Source organism: Pistacia vera, unplaced genomic scaffold, assembly GCF_008641045.1.
Source record: "Pistacia vera cultivar Batoury unplaced genomic scaffold, PisVer_v2 Contig312, whole genome shotgun sequence".
NCBI lineage: Eukaryota > Viridiplantae > Streptophyta > Magnoliopsida > Sapindales > Anacardiaceae > Pistacia > Pistacia vera.
This window is the reverse complement of record NW_022196127.1, coordinates 432773-443734: the sequence shown is the minus strand read 5'-3', so window position 1 is coordinate 443734 and position 10962 is coordinate 432773.

Sequence of the window (10962 nt, the reverse complement as noted above, 5' to 3'; positions counted from 1 at the left end):
ACAATTAAATGTGCATTCTTCTTATTATCATCATTATCTACATTAAATGTGGCATTTTCTTATTATCAGTAGGGATGGGCGCGGCTGGGGACCCCATGCCCTGCCCTGTCCCTGTCCCTGTTACCCCCTCCCCATGCTCGGCCCGATGAACAGGGCTTCGCGGGGAATTTCTTCACGCGGGGATTTATCCCCTGAACAGGGATTTTTGTCCCATGTAAATCAAAACTTTCTATAACAATAATATTAATGTAAAAAAACTAGCACGTGATGGGTATTATATTTGACAACTGACTGTTAATCTCAGTAGTTAATTCATTAAAAATGCATAATTTAAGATAAGAAAATATAAAGTCTAACAATTCTTGTGAAATTTAAATTAAGATTAAAAAGCAAACATAATACTGCCATAAACTAAATAATTGTTCTAAGTTAGTAACACGTTTTCATATATATTAAATAGAGGAATTCAGATTCTACATTCTGATGCTTTATGTTGCTGAGGCATTGCGCATTGTAAATTCCACTGAAATAGTCTCATCTCCTAAAATTCATAAAATAAATACCTGAAAGAAAATTTCCTGAAAATTGATATGAATAATTGAATATGGTGAATAACAAATCTTGGCAAAAATTGGAACATGCTCATGGATTTCAAAGCAATAAAATATAAACATCATTCAGGCTGCATTGTAATAATACATCCTTCAAGTGCATTGTAAATATATAAACATCCTTCAGGCTACATTTTAAATTTATTTTGGGCCATGTCCCATGTATTATTATTTTGTAAATTCACAAAGTAAAATACATATATTTAATTATTAGACTCCTCTTAAAATATTTTCTATAAAATTAATACAAACATTAGAAAATATCATAAAAGTAAATCAAAAATTTAGATCATTACTTAAAATCATGATTTAAACTTTAACTTTATATACAATCTCTAAAGGGAACAAAAAAAAAAAAAACATAAAATTCTCAAAAAAGCGGGGGGGGGGGGGGGGGGGGGGGGGGGATTGCACTATCCCTTCCCCAGCCTGTCCCCTATGCAAGGATCTTACTAAGGACCATCCCGGCCCCTATCACTTTTTTTGGGGATTCCCCACCCATTCAGGTCGGGTCGGGGATTCCGCGGGGCGGGCAAACCCATCTCTAATTATCAGTCTTAAACAAACAAAATAAATCATTTTAATGTCATAATTTCATTAAATGCGTGCTAAAAAGTAAATGAAAATATCAATAATGTTTTGTTTCAACTAAGTCATACATCTAAATAAAAATTACACAAAATTCATGTAAAATGATTACTCTTTTTTTTTGTCTGCTGTATGACTCAGTTGTAAATATATGATTGCTCTAAAATATATTATCATATTGCGACATTACCAATCAAATATTTATTTAAAATTTAATTAACTATAAGTATTAATTTTCAGGTCATAATTTTTTATTATGATTTGTTTTATTGTATTTGAATTATTGCCTTGTTGGTTGCTTTGTTGGGTATTGTTTGAATTTGTGTTTCCAACTGGTTTGAATTTTTTTTTTTTTTAATGATTGGGGGCTTCAGGTCAGCTTATGCGTAGCTCAACTAATCCTCGGGAACTGAAACTACAGTCGGGTACAGTTCCAGTGGTCACCCTATTACAATGGGGACTTAAACTAAGACTATGTTAGACATTTCTGCTCTTTTACCTAGTGATTAGACAGTTAGATCTTCTCTTGTCTTTTACCATTAAGAGGAAACTGGGACCATGTTAATCTCCTTTCATTTCTAGTAGAGCTATAAGTGGGACTTATGTTATTTGAGTAATAATAAATATACCTTATAAAGACTGTTTGTGTTAATGCCTGAAATAGGTTTGGGTTTCTTAAAACAGGAGAATGCAATTGGCAATTTCAATGGGCATCCAGTAAATGAAGGCGCGCCTTAAAGCTTTAAGCATTGCAAGAAAAATGTTGTTGGAGTGATATTGTCAAATATGGAATCCTTGGAACTCATATAATTAGAAGTATAAAGATGATTGGGGTACATTTGTAATTTATTAAGCTGGTTAGTTTTGTTAGTTTTGTTAGTGGCTGTAACTATAAACTCAAGTTAGTTGTTAACTAGAGTAATTGTAGATGTATATAAACTATGTTCGATGAAATAAAGAGATTGATTTTTCCCCAAATACATTTTCTCTCACATTGCTTTCACTCTTCAAATGGTTCATTCTTGATATTGATAATTACACTTTGATTTCTTTTAGTGAAGCTCAAATTCTTCAATTTCTTCATTTTTAGCGAAATCTAGAATTTTAGTTCAGTCACCATGACAAATCCAACTAAATAATTAGTCGTTCCTTTAGTTGATTCTAATTCACCTCTTTTTGTCCACTCGTTGACACACCAAGTTCTATTTTGGTCTTTGACAGCTTGTAGGTACTAGAATTATGGCATCTGGAGCCGACAATGACAATTTCTCTATGTCAAAAAATAAGCTGGGTTTGTTGATGGAACAGCACAAAATATAGTTCATTCTTGTCTAATTCACAATGAAAGGTGCGATTCGTTGGTTCTGCTTGGATTTTCAATTATGTTTCAAAGGAAATATTCATAGGATTGCTTACTCAATTAGTGCTGCTCAAGTATGGCAAGACCTAAAGAAGCAATTTCACAAAGTTAATGGACCTAGTGTTGGTATCATCATGAAATTATTAAACATACACAAGGTACAAACACAGTAGCAATCTACTGTAATAAGCTCAAATTGCTTTGGGATGAGCTTGGTTCTGGTCAGCTTCCAGCCTAGATGTGCTTCTGTGAAGGTATACTTGAACATCTCAACAACAAAGTTATTGCAGTTTTTAATGGGCTGAATGAATCATATTCATGGTTCGAAGCCAAATTGCTTATGAATCCTCTACCAAGGTTATATTAAGTAGTTCTCAAGATGAGGTCAAAGAGTCTTGATGAACATCAACTTGAAGTAACTACTATCTTTATGCTCAAAAACTGGGAAAGGTCAATCAGAGCAAAATATAAAGGCAAAAAGCCATTATTGAATGTGATTATTGCATTACTTGGCCATAAAGGAGAGACATGTTAAAGTTAAATGACTATCAACCGATTATCAGTTCACAAAAGGCAAGTCAAATTCCAAAACTAAAGTCTCTGCTAATGAAGTACTTACTCAAAGTGAAGTTCAGATGCTAGAAATTATGCTACATTGATTGGTCCAATAAACTACTGACCAATACAATCAGATTCTCCAATTGCTAGGAAGGAAAATGAGACTCCACCAGCTGCTAATATGGAAGGTACCTTTACTGCTTTGTTCTCTTGCTTTGATAGTAATAGCTGATTTAGACAGAGGGGCAACTGATCATATGACCTCAAATTATTCTATCCTAAAATCCTTATTGCCATAGAACCATCTTCCAAATACTTGTAGGATTATCAAATGGTATAAAACTTACATTAGGCAGTTAGCTCTGTTGATCTGACAATGGTATTCATCTATCTAAAGTCTTACATCTACCAGATTTTAAACACAATTTACTTTCTGTTTCAAAATTCACTGCCTCTAATAATTGTTCTATTGTTTTTTATGCTATTTTTGCTTAATTCATGATCTTTGCAATGGCAAATTGAAGAGGATTGGTAAGCAAGTCAAGCCTACTTTTTTTTATCCAATTTCAATTTCGAAAATTTCATCAACATTATCAAATTAGGAGTATTAAATAAGGTTGTTTGCAATATTTCAAATTCACAAAACAATGTAAATCTTATTTTATATTGAATAAAGTTCGGTTTCTCCTGTTTCTCTTATGACAACATCTACATCTACTAATCTTGAATTGGGCATCAAAGATTAGGTCATGTACCGTATTCAATTTTGCACTTATGATCACAATTGAATATTTCTCATCCTCCTCATTGTGTTGTTTGTCCTTTAGCAAAACAGACTAGACTCCCTTTTCTCTAGTAGTTCACAATCTCAGAGTAATTTTGACTTGTTACACATGGATGTTTGGGTCCATATAAGACACCAACTCATGGAATGTAGGTCATTCCTTACCATAGTAGATGACCATTCCAGGATCACTTGGTTATTCCTCATGCAGTTTAAGTCAGATACTTTCACACCATCAAAAGTTTCTTCAAATGGTCCAAACACAATATCACTTAATTCCAAAATGCATTAGAACTGATAATGGTCCAGTGTTTTTTAATAAAGATGTCATGCTATGTAGCAGGGCATTCTTCCCAAAGTTATTGTGCTTATTCTCCTCAACAAAATGGCATTGTTGAGAGGAAGCATAGGCACGTCTTGGAAGTTGCTAGGACCTTAAAAGTTCAATCTCACATTCTTGCTCATTTTTGGGGTTATTGTGTGCAAACTCTAGTATATCTCCTTAACAGATTTCCTACCTTAGTTCTTAAGGGTTTATCTCCCTTTGAATTTTTTTTGGCTAAACCTCCTTTATTGGATCATTTAAGGGTATTTGGCTTTTTGGCATATGCAACCATTCTTCCTTCTAATGATAAGTTGTCCCCTAGATCTGTCCTTTTTATTTTCATAGGTTATTTTTTAACCCAAAAGGTTATATCCTTTATAACCTTTCTTCTCATTCTGTGACTATAACCAATGATGTTTTTTTTTATAAAAACATATTTCCTTTCACTTGACCTAAACCCTTACAAGTTCCTTTTCCTGCTGATTCTAATTTCCTTGAATTAGATTCAGACCAACCATTTTTAATTCCTACTTCAGATGGTGCATTACCTACTGTCCAAACTCCAGATTCTATTGCCTCTATAGTACCACTAGCATCTCCCAATTCTTCTTCTTCTTATCAGCCTATTCCAACACCCTCTTCTCTTGATCACACTGTTACTACTCCTACTTTAAGGAGATCCAACAGACCTACTATACCACCTATTTGGACTTCTGACTTTATTTGTCCTTCTATTTCTCATTCCTCTTTAACTAACCTTACCCAATATCCCATAATTTTGTTTCATATGACACTGCATCACTTTCCTATAGAGTTTTTTTTTTTTTTTATCTAGCCTTTCTTTAGTTGAACCAACTAGTTTTTCTCAAGCCTCAAGGACTAGAATTGGGTGGATACCATGAAAAAGGAAATACAGGCTTTAGAGCTAAATCACAATTGGTCCTTAGTGCCATTGCCTCTTGGAAAGGTTCCCATCGGTTGTAAATGGGTTTATAAACTCAAATACGATGGCTCTTTTGATAGATACAAGGCACGTTCAGTTGCCAAGGGAAATACACAGCAAGCAGGGATTGACTATGCCGAGACATTCTCTCATGTCATCAAGATGGTCACTACCATAACCATTTTGACTTTAGCCTCCACGCGGAATTGGCCCCTTTATCAAATGGATGTAGATAATGCATTCTTAGAAGGGGATTTGCAGGAGGAGATCTATATGACTTTGCCTTAGGGGTTTACTAAGCAAGGGGGCATGATATTGTTTGTAGGCTTCATAAATCCCTTTATGGTTTGAAACAGGCTTCTAGAGCCTAAAATTATAAACTCACCACAGCTCTTTTGGATGGAGGTTTCCGAAAATCTAAGTTTGATTACTCTTTGTTTGTTAGACAAGATCAGTCTCATATTCTCATGTTATTGGTATATGTGGATGATATTGCCATCACTGGAAATAACCTTGACATGATTCATCACACCAAGCAACTATTACACTATAATTTCAAGCTGAAAGACTTAGGATTGTTGAAGTATTTTTTGGGGTTTGAGTTGGCTAGATCCTCTTAGGGAATCAGTCTTTGTCAAAGGAAGTATGCTCTTGAGCTTATTTCAAAATTAGGCTTATCTGATTCCAAGCCTTATACTGTTCTTATGGACTCAAATTTGAAGTTAACTTCTGCTGCTTATGATGAGCTCTTTCCCACTGGCCATGATTCTCTTATTTCTGACCTTACTGTTTATCAAAGATTGGTGGGCAAACTCTTGTATCTGTGCATGACTCGACCTGACCTAAGTTACTCAGTCAATCTCTTGAGTCAATTTATGCATATTACTACTGCCCTTAGAGTGGCGAAGTATGTCCAATCTGCTCTAGGTTTGGGCTTATTTTTTCTTGCTGCCAATCCTATGACTTTATCAACTTATGGTGATTCTGATTGGGCTTTTTGTCTCATGAAGGAAGTCGGTTACTAGAAACTATATTTTCCTTGGTTCTTCTCTAATTTCCTGGAAATCTAAGCGACATGCCACCATTTTTAAGTCCTCTTTTGAGGCAGAATACAGGGCTATGGCTTCCATAGTTTGTGTAGTCATTTGGTTAGTTCAACTTCTCAAATCACTCTTCATTGTGATAATCAAGCAGCCAATCACATTACTTTCCAATCCTATGTTCCATGAGAGGACCAAGTACATTGACATTGACTGCCATATTGTTTGACAGCATCTAAGTTGTTACTTGTCACTCTTCATTGTGATAACAAGCAGCCAATCACATTACTTTCCAACCTATTTTCCATGAGAGGAGTAAGTACATTGACATTGACTGCCATTGTTTGAAAACATCTCAAAATTGGTCTCATTTGCATTGCATATCCTTCATTAGAACAACCAGCTGATTGTTCACTAAAGCTCTTGGAAAGCATCTTTACTATCACTATTACACAAGTTAGGGTGGTTTGATCTTTATCACCCTTTACCTTGAGGGGAGTATTAGAAGTATAAGAGATTGAGATAAATTTGTAATTTGTAATTTATTATGCTTTGTTAGTTTGGTTAGTGGTTGTAACTGTAACTGTAACTCAAGTTAGTTGTTAACTAGAGTAATTGGTCAGATGATATAAACTGTGTTCGATGAAATAATAAGAGATTGATTTTCCAAATACATTTTCTCTCCACATTGCTTTCATACTCTCAATAACATACATTACTAATTGAGAGACATTTTGTTTTTCTAAAAGTCGCATAGAAAGATATATAGGCTCTTAATCTGAATAGTTGCACAGATAGACAATCAGTAAATATACAAGAATGATTGATTTGTCAAAGTGTAATAACGAGATATCTTCCTAGATATTGTATCTTAATCAATTTGGTGAGATATGTATATGTCTCTAATCATATAAAAATATTATGTATATTTATTTTTCACAATCATGTATATAGTAGTTAAAGAAATAACTTATTTTAACATGAATTAATGATTTTGAAAATGAATGCGCACTAACGACTTTAGTTAGACTATAATAATGGTGTATACTCATATTCTATCATTTCAAACGCTAAAGTGTTTGAATGATACAACTTTATACTTCATTTTTATTGGTTTATAGATTCCTGAGAACAAAAACGAAATATGAAATACAAATGTCTTTGAGCAAGAAAAAAATATATATAATATATATATTTTTATTACTGCCTGAATAATAACGCAAAACAAAATTTTTCATAGTTATAAAAAATTGGTGTAATTTAGCATCATCTCTTTTTGTTGATTAAAATGGTTGAATAGTATCTCCAAGAAAAAATGTGTTGAAAATTGAAAGAGTAAATGACATGTTCCCACCCAAGGTTTAACGAAATGGCAAGTTCCCACCCCTGGTTTCATAAATTCCAAATTCCCACCTTAAATTAACACAAAAAAAAAAAAAAAAAAAGTTTAATATAACAGTTAAAGGGTATTTAGGTTTTTTATCAAAAATTTTGTTACAACCCAACCCGGCCCTTTCTCAACTCCACCACCACCACCAACTCACCATAATCCTTTTGCCACCTTAAACACCATCTCCAGTCGCCGCAAAACCCACACCATCTCCCAGCCACCACAAAACCCCATTTGTAGACTTTTCATCTTCCATGATAGCGTGACTTGCTGGCTAACAATCGGTGCCAATCTACCAACACACCCCACCACCCACACCATAACCCTAGCACCTGCACCCCTTGTCGACCACCCTTACACCGTGCAACAGTCATGTGCACACTAGGGATGGAGGTCGCTGAATGCAACCTTTTGTCGAACACATTGTATGCGCACTAGAAAACATCAAAGGAGGTTGCCTCGAGGAGTGCCAACGACTGGGAAAAAACCAAAAAGCCCGAAACACTTCTGAAGTAACCACAATCGGCTTCCAAACAACACAAACCTCCAACAATTTTAAACCTCAATCATCATCTAAATCAACCAAACCCTAGGGAGAGGGCCTTCAATCAACGGTGAAAAAAGGGTGAACAAGGTCGAGAAATATGGAGGTTTTGGAAAGGGCAGCCCAGCGAGTCGAATGGCTGGGTGGGGGATGATTTCTGGTGGAGGGGACGGTTAGAAACAGGCTGGGAAGTTGCAGCAAAAAACGTAAAACCCAAATGGGAATGGGGTGGTTTGGAAAGGGTTGTGGTGGTGGTTTGGAATGGGATGGTACAAGGGCAATTTGGTAATAGCATTTTTCAGAGCTTCACAGTTACCAACAATGTCACTTTAGGGGTGAGAATCTGGAATAAATGAAACCAAAAGTGTAAAGTTTCCATTTCGTTGATCTTTAGGTGGGAACATGTCGTTTACTCTAATTTTCAATTATAACACAACCGTAACATAATATGTTGACAATGCCTAGTTTTAAAAATAAAATTTAGCACATGCAGAATCATGTACTTATAATAACAATAAAACAAGCACATACCAAAAGCTAATTAATAAAGATATAGTCAAATCATCTTTAAAAATGTTGAAATTTGATTGGGCATCAGGTATCTGCATTGCAATGATTGTATGTTGTAAAGCAAGATAAATTATTGATAGGAATTTCTTGTTTAAGAAGTGTAAAGACTTCAACATAAATTCTTTGATTTTCAGGACTGATAAACTTTACCAAAACTACATATAATAATAATATAACACTCTTTGATCGATTAATTTCTTAAGAATAAAGCTATGCCAACAACTCCTTCTCACAACGCCGACATGTCACTTGACCTGTCACTACCATGGCAGCTCCACCACACTCAACATGGAAAATGATTTTGTCTAGACCAAAGAAATGACCATTCCCTATGAAAGGAACGACTGTTTTTTATAAAGGTATGGCCGTTTCTTACGGAAGGAATGCCCGTTTCTCTGTTTCTCAAAAGGAGAAGAAGAAGAAGAAGAAGAGAAGAGAGAAGAAGAAGAAATAAAGAAGAGAGAGAGAAGAAGAGAAGAAACAGTTGTTCCTTCTCTAGGAACGACCATTTGTTTTCCGTGGTGCTTGGATGTCCTGGGTGGGGTGGGAGATGACGTGACAATGCTAATCTTTTGACACGTCGACGTTATGAGAGGGGGTTATGAGCAATGTTTTAAAAACCGACTTGGGGGTGAACCCGACAATGTGACCGGGTCTACCGGTTGAACAAGTTGGTTTAATCGATGATGTCATCATGCTGACATCAGCATGATGACACCCAATAAAAATTTCTCAAAAAACTTAAAGACAAAAAAAGTTAGCTTTCTCTACACACTTCCACATGTCAGCATGATGACACCAAAAAAAAAAAAAAAAATTTCCCAAAAAATCACAAAAGAAAAAAAAAATCCTAAACTTTCTCTACACACTTCCACAACACCCCAAGAAACAAAGAGACAGACATAGAGAGATGACAAGACTCTCACAGTAACGCCATTTCCACCTCCCTCCGTGCCTCCCCTCCTCTCTCTCTTCATCGCCCAAGTAAGTCTTTTTCTTCTCCTTTTTCATGCTTTCTTATTTAGGTATTTGCTTTTTTTCTTGTTCTTGTGTTTTTTATTTTGATGTGTGTTGTTTGTTTGACTTGAACAATCATCTTCTATGGGAGAGAGAATCACTCCTGAAAGTAATTGCTGTCAAAGATGAGATGAAATGAAGATGAAACAAAGCTAACGCTGAAGTGGAAATGAAAAAATTAAGAGATGAAAAGAAAAAATTGATAAAGGAATTAAGAAATAGACTAATGGAAGAGGGTAAATATGGGTTAGGGCTTGAAAGAAAGAAAGAAAAATTGAGGAAAAATGTAAAAAAAAAAAAAAAATCACATTTAGGAGGGGGTTAGAGTTGACCCGATTTTTTCCCAAAACCGGTTGGACTGACGGTTGCTACAGTATCTTCGATCTAACCATGGGTCATACCGAGTGAATTCAATTATTTAGGTTTTATACCAAATTGGCCCAACTCAGTGGCCAAGTTTCGGTTTAATTGATCAGACTATGATAGATTTTATAATATTAATTGTGAGAGAGAGTTGTTGACATAATACTAATGGTTGCTTAAATCAATTTTATTATATCCGTCTAGAATTCTATCCCATTTGAAATTCTAGCCAAAAAAAAAAAAACTCATGGGGCGATTAGATTGATTTTACAACAAAAGATTCATTGGAATCCGTTTCAATTACTGAGAGGAATGATGGAGACAATAGACCTGTCTTGTCTTCTTTTGATAATGGGCAAGGTTCGTTTTGGGAGACAGGATTACGAGAATCCAGTTTCGAGGCCCATATTTGGAAGTCCGATAAATTTGGGTTCTAGATGAGTGGATGGGTTAGACTTTAGAGATGTAATTAGCGTATATTAATTGTCATCATTTTCTGGTTTTACATCGTCATATTTCACCAATTATTATTATGCTCCATTGAAAGCAATTCTTTCTTTGTGTAAGGATTGGTTATTAGTTGAATAAGGTTTTAAATAAAATAATATTAAAAACCTTTTTAACTGTGGTAGCAGAAATTTGAATTTATGGGTTTAGATGTATAGGTGAATTAATTAATAGACCTCACCTGCACACTCTGAAAACTAAGGCTAAAGCTAAGTTAAAAGGAAAGAATTAAATCGGGGATTAACTTTTGGCTCCCTATAATTCAAATAGTTGACGGGACACGAAAATTCCATACACCTCTGGAACCATTTAAAAAAAAACATGTAGATGACAAGAAACGGATTTCTCATTTGGTTTTGTTT